Here is a 12284-nt window from a genome sequence, read left to right as displayed (position 1 = left end):
ACAGCTGTGATATACAAAAAATCCCAGAGGAAAAGATAGCTCACAGTCATCTCCCTGCTGACTGACACGTGGCAGTGAGCATTGCATATTTCCTCGGGTTCCTACGCTTCAGTATATTTCTTCTCCAAGATTTCTTACCACACAAAGCAGAGACACAGCAAACAACTATTTTGCTGTGAGATGCCAATTTATCTGTAATACATCTAATTGAAACTCTCACTGTCCTCATTTCTTTTTCTCCAGGAAGGAAGGAAGGGGGTTACGACTGTGCTAGAAACCAGTGGGCATGAAATGATTGAGTTAGTGAGCATTTTCAAAGTCCACTTCAGCAAGAGACTCAGTGTTTGATCTTCCTTCCCCTGCCACCACTGGCAATATTCCCACTAGTTTCAATGGAAGCAGAAGGAGGGCTTCAGAGCTGACACCTCAAATGACAATGACCTAAGTTACCAGAAAGAGAAAATAGAAATAGCCTGAATGGAAAGCAAGACTTACCCATCTTGGTTGAAGTGAGCAAAAGACACAGGTTAACTGAAACACAGCAAAGCAGAGAGAAGTAAATGAATGCACTGCACTTTTCAATGCTGTTGAAAATCAGATAAGTTTTATTCAAGTTTCACACAGGATATTTGAAAATTTTGGCACTTTGCAGATTGTCCTTCTGCAGTGTGCTCATGACTAGGCACACACACACAGGCAGCCAAGCACACCAACAAATATAGGTAAGATTTCTCCCCATTTAGTACCTCCACACATTGCAACTTTTTCAAGTCCCATCCTCAGCATAAAAGTCTGAAAGGCACAGAACAACTTAAAAATAACCTCTCGGCCATGCCAACCAGGGGTGCTTCTCCATCACCATTTTCTCTGTCAGGCAGCTCTTACCAGGACAGAGCACAAGTGATGGGGACAATGAACAGGGCTGGGTTTTCCCTTATCTTTTTACATGGAGGCTCCACCGAGCCCTCTTGAAAGAAACAAGCCAAACCAGTAGCACAGTAGTGCAAGAAGAAACCAAGTTTGCATGCAATTCTTGAACCCTCCTGCAAACCCTAATACAAGCTATGCATGGTTTTGGATAAAATCTCCCTCACAAAGCTCTTCTTTTCTTTCTTTCCTTTTCCTTTTTTTGAAAGTCATGAAGGATGAGAGCTGGCAGTAGCACCCAATCTGCCCTCAGTTCCTTCTGTGTGTCCTTTCCACCCTTCCAAAAGACTTCTGAAGACAAAACAGAGTGCAGATATGTACTACTCCCATCTTGTGCTTTGTGACTGAAGTATGACTTGGAACTTGTTCACTTAGAAATAGGAGATGGATGAAGAAATGATGGAATGAAAGACAAGCTCTTTTCCACTCCCACAGGAAAATGCCCTCTTTGGTCTCTGAAAACCACTTTTCTAATATAGCATCCTGAGGCTTGAAAGCACAACAGATTTTGCTTATGTTACTCTATTCTTTTCTTGTTAAAATAAGGGGGAAATATTCTTGTTGGCTTTAGTGGAGCCAGGCCCTTGGCTGGCTGCTGTGAACCAGCACAGTTCCTATATTGGCAGACCAATTCCCCTAAAACTGCATCTCCCAAGGACTGGGGTGCATTACAGAGGCAGCAGGTGAGAGGCACGCTTATTAAAGGCCATATTGTTAATGCAAATGAAGGCAGATGGCATCTCCACTGCAGGGAACACAAACCTCTGAAGAGCTTCTGAACATCCTGTGAGTTTTAATGACCCATTCAAAGCTTTAGTGGGTTTGCCCTTCAGTCACAATTCAATAGCTTTAAACATGCAGGAAGCCTACTGCCTATAAGGGAGAGTATTTCTTAGGTCTTTACTAAATAATAATTCAAGGTGGCTTTCTTTCTTTTTTCTGCAGTAAGTATGATTTTTGCAAGACAGAAATCCAGGAGGAAGATAATGGATTTCACCAGAATCCGTATAGGATTTGAAGCACTTATGTGACTCCTGTGTCAAAGTCCTTTTTTTTTTTCAGGCAGTAACCCTATCCAAGTGTGTATTTTGATCAGTATCAATGTCATCATCTGTGGTAAGGTAGCCTCAAGATGTCCCAGCCAGGATCAGGGTTTCATTCTCCTGCACTTTGGTGACAGCCAGCTGGAGAGCTGTAGCAAATGAAAAGGCGGTAACGGAGAGGAAGGGTGGTGAGAAGCATGGATGATTGCATAGGAAAACACAGGCACAACCTTGTGAAAAGACTTTCTAAACAATATAGCAGTTTAAAACTAACACACAAACCTAGTAGCCACCCCACCCCCACAGTGGGTTTTTGTTATTTGTACATTGAATGTCCATACAAACTCCCTTGAGGAAGGGAGCATGAGAAGAAACACACACAAAGCTGTGGTGTAACCTCCTTAACCAGTACAAGGCACAGCAGGCTCCGTTATCAGTCTCCAGAGATCAGATGCTTCTCAGAAATTACACCAACTTCAATTCTCCTCCCTCCAGATACAACAGCCAGCTGTGGGGTCCAGGCTTCCAAACTACGTGAAGCCTTTTACTGACAGGCTTACCATGGTATTGTCTGTGTTTTCAAAGATAACATTCACTTCTCCCAGGCAGAGCGGAAAAACAAAACAAAACAAAAAGCAATCTTCAAGGAGATGTGATCATCCCCCAGAAAATCCTGTCATATGTCACCAGGGCAGACAGGTAATACTCTTAAGGGTAAAACAGGCAGTAGTTTAAGAATTACTAGGGCTCCTACTGCAAATGATCTGAAGTATGCTTGAGAAACAAAGGAGGAAGCAGAAACTAGGAGATGCTTTTTGGATTAGCAGTGAATAAAATCTCACCAGCAGGAAAAGCATCATTAACAACTGAGGCAGTGCTAGCTCCATGCCAGGTCATGGTGAGATGCTGAAGTTGAGGCACTGGTCCCACGGGAGCTAGCCGGCACTGGGTAGCTTACTGACTCCAATAGATTCAGTGTCTCCCGCCCTGGTAGTGGCAGCTACTTGCTTAGGTGGATGATCAAGATGTAAAAAAAATTCTGGGAAACAGTATCTTTTTTCTGGCATTTAAGATACTTGGGGGGGGGGGTGTGTGTCTGAGCTATCTGGATTAGATAACAACCCCATCTCGGTCTTGTTAATGCTGCTCTCTGCTGTGTTGGACAACTGTGCTCTGTGTCCTGTCAGGGTGCTCTCTTTCTGTGCTTCCTGATCAAATTTACAAACACTACGTTGTTTAATACACTTCTAAAGTGGTATTTCCTCCTGCCAGTGTGGAAATTGATCTGCCTCACCTGAATGACAGACCCACACAGCCTTGAATTATTTGGGGCCCTGTGGACCCATTCCTTGCTGACTCAAAGGCTTCTCCTCTCAGCCTGATGTTACCTTCTGTTAGAAGTTGTGTTTTATCCCTGTAGGTGCTGGATTTGACAACAGCAAGGGCCAAGGGGTTTCTTTAGTTTGGGCCAGTAACTCTCTGCAAGGGCAGAGCAATCCGAAGGACATCGCTGTAGCGTGTTGCAAACCTTGCAGCCACTCTGCGACTGTGCTGGACCTCGGACCCCCACCCCCGGGAAGCACCGGGATGGCTCTGCACGCTTTGGCAGACCACATCCTGCAGGAAGGCAGCAAACACTGTCACCACAGCTGGTCCTGGCAGGAGACTGGGTTTCTTTGCGTCAGAGACATTGTTGAGAACTGACACACTGGAAACACCCACCCTCCACCGCCACATCCAAGGTGTTTCCCAGTGGGCGTGCGTGAGGTTTGGACTAGTGCACCATCAAAGCAAATAGTCCACATCTGGGTAAAAGGCAGCAAAGGACTGCTAGGATGGTGGTGAAGCTAAAGAAGAGTTGGGTTCCCATTAAGCAGTGCGAGGCAGAAGCACGTCCAGCATCTCAGACATGGTGTGGACTTAAAGCAGGGACAGAGGCAGTACCCAGACAGGAATGATGCTGGTGACAGTGGCCTGAGGAGGCCACAGCTCTTGGTAGCCAGGAGGTCACTGAGGGCCTACAAAACACCTGGACAGCAGAGGGTAGACCCGATCCATCCCTAACAGCCCAGCTGTGGGAAGAAGGAGGCACGATAGGAGGCAAGCTCCAAAACAGCTCCCAGCCTTTATCCTGACACAACAGGATTACATTTTGACATCTGGCCAGGCTTGTGACTGGCCAATGGCTGTGATTGTTTACCCCTGAAGTTAATCTTTAAAAAAAAAAAAAATTCTTAAATGCCAAGGAGTCATGTTTGGCCAGAAGCTGGACTATATTTAAAATATCTATTGAAGCTGACTTGTTATGCAGACTAATGTTCATACTGTATTATCTGACTTCTGTGCTGACATGGTGTCCAGTCATGAGGCACCATGCCCATGGTTTCTCCTGTACATGTCCTAGGATCAGACAAGCCTGACCATTTCAAAAGGACCATACCTGACCTGGCCCAACACCACGTCAGTGAACATTATCATGTGAACATGAGGCAGTTAAATATCCTAGTTTTCAGTGGAAATCAATAACAGTAGGTAAAAAAATCTATCCAAGAAAAAATCTGACAAGTTTTTGGAAAGTAACATGGGATATTTACGCACACTGTGCAAGTTTTTATAGCCCAGCCACTGCTGCAGTAGCCAGAGCAGAGGAGAGAACAAAAATGATAGTTTGGGAAAAATCTTTTTTTGCCTTTCTACAAAATGATGAATTCCAGATTGAATTTTACAGTTTCAGTGATGATTTCCCATGCACGTTACTGCATTCAGTCGCACCATCCATCTTGGTTTAAGAAAGACATGAATGCTTGTGCCTAATATTGAGTCAGTAAGTGCCATCAGCAATTCAGTCATCCTGGTGTGATCTGAATCCGGAGTTTCACAGCTGGAGACCATGGATTCAGCAAGAAGGCTCAGTGAGGTGGGAGAGGACTGTGGGCCATCTGAAGCACACTCACTCTTCCAGGCAGCTCCAAGTGCCTGTTATTTTTGCACAACTGGCTCACTGCTGCCCTGGCTTTTCCTGAACCCTACATGCTCAAAAGAGCCTTTGCGAAGTCTGTGGAGAGCAAAGCACAAGCATGAGGGGTCAGAGGGGCGAGCTGTGAGCTGCAACGCCGCATGGTGGGAGCTCCTCTTCTGCAACCAGAGCCTCTCAAACGAGCGAGTGGTGGTCTCGGTCCTTCGCAGCTGGGACTGACATCCCAGGGAAGAGGTGCCAGCGTGGAGGTCAGTGCCATAGCAATGTGTGTGATGGACCCCAGTTTGTTACAATCTCTGGCTGCAGCTCAGAGTCAAACTTTGGGCTGGTGAGTGTCCCCACATGGAGCGGCGTGACAGGGGCAGCACAGCCAGGGCTGCAGCTGTATGACACTGTCTATTCTTCTGTTTTGAATTCTGCAGCAACACATAAGTGAGTGTGTGGGCAGGAAAGGCAGCCAGGCTGGGGAAGAACACAACAGCAGCTCCCCGATGCAGCAGGGACTGAACAAATGAACTCACCACCACCACTGTGGGAGTCTGGCACCACTGGCGTTCGGAGGGAAAGAAGAGCCTCCGTGGACTTTTCTAGTAGCTACAAGTCCTGCTTGCAATTTTGCAGCCACACAAGCCTCTCTGTGTTGAGGCCTCCTGTAGCTAAAGCTCAGGCATTGTGGTCCAGGCGACACAGGGTGCGAGGTGCAGGGTGGTGACAGGAGCACGTGCCACCGAGGGATGGAAACTCCTAGGAGGTGGCTCTTCCCTTGCTTGCCTTGTGGTAGTAGGTGCCACCCAGCCTCTGGCACGCGGGACCTCACAGCAAGAGAGACATGGCAGCACTGTGTCTCCGCGGTATGGGCAGGGGGTGAGCAGAGCATGGGCAGGGGGTGGATCGGCTGCTCAGACCTTGAAGACTGACAGTCTTGTGCCATACATGCGTCCACAGGCTTTCCTTCTGGCTGACCCGCTAACGTTAATGGAGGCGCTTCAAAGTGGTTAGCGAGGACTCTCCATTGCCAAATAAGCACCTAGATTTTTTTTGACACGGGACAGCTAGTAAAGACAATCAGCAGTTTAAACCTGACTGGCCAATGTTTTACCAAGGAAAAGTGCCCCGAGGGGAAACTGGTCCCACCATCTTTTGGTGGGTTATTCAGCATGGCTTACTTCTGCTGAATAAAGCTGTTGGGACTAACTAGCACTGCAGTCAATACCCCATCCAGATAAGAAAAGTGGTTTGCAAGCTGTGTCCCTGAGCCCTGGCTCCAGCTACCCAGCTTTCACCGTGCCTAAGGGGCTGGGTTAGTACTCCAGAAAGGGGGCTAATGAGACACGGGGCTAGATGAAATAAGCAGCCTGCAGTTTAACAGCAGCATCAGGAATGGGGATTTTCACAGCTAAGCCAATCCAGCCCTCTCTTTATTGGGGTTGGGGAGGAGGTGCTTTAAGAAAAGACTTCTGATAGCAGCAACCAGGAAGAGCTTGTGTGTTTGTAAACTGCTTCCAAGCCTTGCTAATTCCTGCTTAAATATGAAGCTTTGCAAGCTGAAACGTCCTTTCTCAACAGCTGCTTTCAGAAAAGCTCTGCTGGCCTGATATAATGCAGAGCTTTGCTTATGCAAGACTTCAACAACAGCCTTTAAAAAACAGCAGTAGTTTCAGAGAACCATCAGTTTTCAGGGGCTCACCTTAAATCCAGCATTCTTCTCTGGGTGCCTGCTACCGCAGCTCAAAAGAGCATGCAGGAATTGGTGATTTGAGAAAAAGAATATGCAGAAAACAATTGAAGTGTGAACAATGAAGAGCCTCTTGTTACTCACACAGGAATCACTGCATGAAGTCACTCTGTCCCAGGATATTTTTAAATACATATTCAGTGGGTAGATGTTTTGGTTCTTTTAGGAACTGTTTGAGATTTGCCAGCAGTGTTAATTAGCTAGTGGTGAACAGTGTGCAGTTTGTCATTCAAAATTTAGGCTGTGGGCCCCTTTTCTAGAGTATCACAGTGCCACTGAAAACTAGATTATGGTCTACTTATAAAATCCTTAAAAGGGTAAGTTTTCATGTTTTCAACCTTACCTTACTTTGCTTTGTAAAGATAAGCTAAATGGGTTTAGTTTCTGTCAAATCATGGAAATTTGCTCCTCAATATGGATTAAATGAATGCTTGCTACATTTTATTGCTTCTATAACATCTCATATAGCAGAAACAGAAGACAGAGGTGAGCCCCAATCTACTCTCAAGATTAGAAAAATCTGTCTTGTTCAGGTTTTTTGGGTTTTTTTTCATAGAAAGCATCACAGGAATAATAGCACATCCTGCCCAAGGAACCCCCAGGGAAGTAACAGATGAGAGTCCTACGGACTCCTTTGTGGCTCCGTCTTAACAGTTTTGATTCTAAATGGTATTAATTCAACAAGCCCACACCTCCTACCTCCAAGTAACAAAGCAGGACAGCTGGCAGTCTCCAGCTAGGCTGCAAATTCATCGTGACGAGCAAATAGGTGAAGAAAGAAAGGCAAAAAACCCCACAGCACTACATAGCGAGAAACCAAAGTCCTGAGTGAGCAGAATGAGTCGGAGAGGAAAATCCTAATTGTCCCTGCTAAGCAGCAATGAAATCTCTTATGGAGATGTGCCCTCTCCCGGCCTCACCAGGAAAGCGTGGAGGGACCACAGGCAGGTTGGGAGCCTCTATGACTCTGCTGTAATATTAGCAAGCAAAGACATGAAATGCTTATCAGCCTGGCAATTACATATTAACAAGTCGTTTGGGTCCAGATTTAAATAAATAGCGGGGCTGCCCAAAGTTCAGCTCCCAGATGGCCGTTTAAGCACTGGTTTTTCACAAGGGCCGGAGCACCTGAGCCTAAAGCAGGCTTCGGCTCCCTAGATTGCATTTGGACAGACGCCAGCAGCTTGCAAGTCACTCCTCCTATTTGGATGCTCCAAGACGGTTATCTGAACTCAGCTTTCATCCCCCGTTTTGTTGGTTTGGTTTTGGGGGGGTTCGGGGGGTAGGGGGGTTGGGGTTTTTTTTTGTTATTGCTGCTTTTGTTTGTTTGTGGTTTCAAATTGGCGCCCGGGGTGGGGGGAAAGCTTTACCAGAACGGGGCCCAGGGAAGACTGCCCATACCCAAGCCCTGCCAGGTGGAGCGAACCCAAGCCCTGCCAGGTGGAGCGAACCCTGGCTGCAAGCCCCCAGCCTCTCGGGGGCTGCTCTGAACCATGCCACCCCCACAGAAATCCAGTCCAGGGCCCCCACAGCAATCCACAGCCAGCTGGGAATAGTGCCTATCTTACAGATTTCCAGCCATGGAGCACCCTTTATTTGAGCACATCGGAGCATAGGAGTTGGCTTACTGACTCTGTTAGAAGTCATGCACTTCACGTCCGATATGATTTTAGCCTAGCCTGCAGTCCAGAGCACTGACCCCTCCTGTGCTGCTAGACTGAGGGTCCTTGCATCAACAGATCTCATCCCTCAGGGATGAACTGGCATACAACACTTAAACTGCCACTCCCTGGATAAGCTAAACAGTTCAAATGGTTAAAACCTTTAATGAAATAAAGCATATTTTGCTATCCTTAAGAGATTCTCCCACCTCCTTCAGTATCACCACCCCTCTCAAACCATGAACATCAAGCAGGAACATGGTCTTCCAGAAGCAGCCTCCCTGTCCTAGCCTCCACTAGAGTTAGTGCTCACTATTTAATTCTTGCATCTGAAACACTGCGAGAAATACATCTGTGCCTGATCCTCTCACAGCAAATTCTTACTGGAGAAGAAAACTGCATAGAAAATAGTTTTGAAATGTTTAAAGTGAGGTGGTTCTACTAATGGAGTGGATTCATGTGATGTTGTGTAGTAACATAATGTCATTTTGATAGTCTAGTATAGCTAAAAAGAAGTCAGAAAAGGCAAATGCATTTCTAGTTTTTAATTCCTTATTATTTGAAACTTCTATTTGCCGTGCTGAGAGATTTGGGAAGAGTTTTCTCTCAGTTTACAAAAGATTTAGAGCAAATCTTTTCTGTCATCCCAGTAAAAGCACTAGCCCTTAGGGGTTGGGGGGAAATGTAGCTTTCACACCAGCAGAGAGTGAAAACAAGGGGATCTTTCCTGATTTATGTCCCCAGCACTTTTGTCCTAGCAGTAAACACAAAGCTTTGTACTATAAAATTACATAGGTTTAGTCTCCAGGGTGACTTGGCTGAGCTTGGAGTTCTTGTTAATTTAAAAGAAAACACGATTGTGTTTCTGTGCTCATTTTCAAGCTGACAACAATACTCCACTCCTCTTGTCACACGGTAGGAAGCCATGGGAGACATATGGAAAGAATTGCTGGGATGGTGTCACGCTGCTTGGCATTGCAGAAATAAGCCTTATTTCTATCATAGCCCCATAGGACAGTCAATACAGCGTGGCCATTGCTGTTAGCAGGCTGCAGCCCTTTTATTTTCATGGCAACAACAGGCTTAAGGGTTTGAGAAACATGGTTGGTGCTTGTCTGGTCTTGAACTTCTTTAGCTTGGTGGTAGTCAATAGTCAGTTGACTGTAGTCCTATTTGTTTTAGCTATAATGGCAGAACTGTCTAGCAGTTGAATTTGTTTTCAGCTTTAGATTAGTTTTGCGTAACTCCAATTATTACCCCAAATCATTATACCATATATGATCATGGATTTTGCTAGCAAGTTAACACTACTGAATTTGTAGACCAATTGGAAAGATGTGTTAGCAGTCAGCTGCTTGGAAACATGCACAAATAGCATCAAGCTGTCCCAAGAAACCACCCACTACCAACATCAGCACATCACCTGGTGAAGAACCTGGACACTGAAATAGTTGCACCATCCGATCTGAGGAAAGAAAGACCCTCCACCACAGACCACAGGCACATAGATGAACATCACAGCAGAAGAGGGGGAGATGGTAGAAAATCTACATAATAGTTTTAATTGTATTTTTAATGGGAATTAGCAATAATTGGAAAATTTGGACAGTAAGTACTGATATCATTGTAACTAGATTAATAATAGCTGCTTGCTAAAGCAATTAATTACATTAACAATACATTGCAATTCTTTGCTCCATATAAGAGGAGCAAAGTGTTCAATCCAAGTGTAACAACATCAGTTCATGTAGATCATATGGCTATTGAGTAAAAAAAATAATAAAATCTATTAGTACTTAGCTCCTTTTGTTATTTTCTTCCTGCTATTTTTTTCACTGAGAATTTTCATTGACTATTTTTCATTTACTTTCTCTTTTCAATTATGGAATATATTTTCTGGAATCCCTTCCTGCCCTGAAGACTTACGAGAGGGTTTTCAAAGGATCTGTTGCCTTGTTCATATAGAGGACTTACCATGCATCTGCACTACAATGCCTGCTCAGGTGTTTCCTGTCCCTGCCCCCACCCCCAAACACATTTTGTGAGAATAGAAGTTATTTTATTCCAGAAACAATCTGCTGTGTCAGTTTACCCTCCAGTAGCTGTATCTGTCAGTTTGCATGTGTACACAAGGCCTAAAGGAATCTGATGTTCAGATCTCTCTGGAACTAAACCAATTCAGGTGCTTTGCTCCTTTTGGAATCACATATCTATTTTCTTCGTGCTTACTCCCACAGTATCATGCTTTCCTGTCAGGATAGTACGTGCCAGTTTTCTCCACCTTCTGTTCCTTCTACTCTGGCACATTTTCTCCAGTTCAGGCTTTTCTTCAGTTCTTCCTCGATCCTATCAGCTGAAAAAGAAAGGAAAGAGGCATTGATAGAGGTGGTTTTCCAGCTAGTGCATTCTCAAAGCCTAAATGTGGATAAACTACAGGGCATTAGGGGACACCAGGGGTTCCTGTCAAGTGGTTCATGTCACTTTACACATCTACCTCAGGTCTCTAAATGAGGAGGCCACCTTTAGTCAGGGAAAAAGCCTCTCTCCTTCTCTGTAGAGGACACAGGGACCCTAACTTCCTGACCTAGAAACCTCAGTCAAGGGCTGTTCTCCTTTCTCATGAGCATTCATAGTACAGCCATGAGAGTGTTTCCACCTTCATCTTGGTGTCCTGCCCACCCCCCCCCCCCCCCAATTCCCTTCTCCCTGCAGGTGAAATCTGTCCCACCTTGAGTAGCAGGGTTGTTTTTACACTTTCACTTCTTCCCTTTCCTTGTGAATTTTCAGCTATCTTGCTTGCTTGGTCTCTTTCCAGGAAGCCTCAGCTGTATCCACAGCACTTTAAGCTTAACAGCAGCAACGACTGTCTGCAGCCCACTGCTAGTGCTATCTGCTGAACCTCTGCTCTACTGCACCTTGCCGTGTAGTGCACACTTAAGTGTTTCCCTACACTTTTTCCAAGCCTTTTTTAGAGCAGAAATCACATCCAGACAAGAACATTAATTTTTGCTCCTTTCCTACTCATTACCTCTATTGTTTTTATTACCAAAACAGAAGTTGAACAGCCAGGAGAGTTTTGAGACCCTCATCTCTTAGATCTCTCCTGAAACCAAGAATTGTCACATGGATTAGCCAGGAGCTACCACTCTTAGCAAACAACATTGCCTGTTTGGGACACGTTCCCAGGAAGGTATGTCCAGCCTCAGCTGCAGTGCCAAGTTTGGAAAACTAACAAACGCGACCTCTATCTAACTTAAGAATCTTAGCCTAAACTGAAATTTTAGTGCAATAAAAAAAAAAAAACCAACCCAAACCACAATCTGTGGCTCTATCACCTTGGCAACTTTGAAATCCCAACCTCAGCAGCTCAACCAGTGTCACCTGTAACAAAGATAAAGACACCTGGAAAGGTCACCAGATGCCAAAATCAGCATGGAGCTTGCTAACCATCCTTGTGGGACACTCTGCTTTCTAATGGAAAAAGGAAAGATTGTTCTCACGCTGGTTCCCTCCAATTTCCTAGGCCTTTATGGACAAGTATGTCCGTGCTGCTAAATGTTTTACAGCCTGTTCGTTAATACTTCTATTGTCAACATAACTGTCATGCAACAGCTTTCCCCCAACTTGAGAATATTAAAGACCACAGTAGGCTAGATTTTGCCCACATGGAACATGAAGCATAGCACATATTTATCCTCCCCACACACGCCATTCACAGGGCTATTGTAAAATAGCAGCATGTCAGCTTTGACAAGGTAGTTACCCCCAATAGAAGCTTTGACCAATATCCTTTGAAGTCATACAAGCATTTCCAGCAAAGATCAGTTTGGGAAAGAAAGCTGTTAGGGACAGTTTTCAGGCACAGATACCTATGCTAGTATAGGCAAAATTTATAAGAAAGGAGACAAATCACTGCTTTTTCAACCAGAAACACTCTTTTT

Source organism: Buteo buteo, chromosome 8, assembly GCF_964188355.1.
Source record: "Buteo buteo chromosome 8, bButBut1.hap1.1, whole genome shotgun sequence".
In the NCBI taxonomy this organism is placed as follows: Eukaryota; Metazoa; Chordata; class Aves; order Accipitriformes; family Accipitridae; genus Buteo; species Buteo buteo.
The sequence above is the reverse complement of the archived record's forward strand: the minus strand, read 5'-3'. Positions refer to the sequence as shown.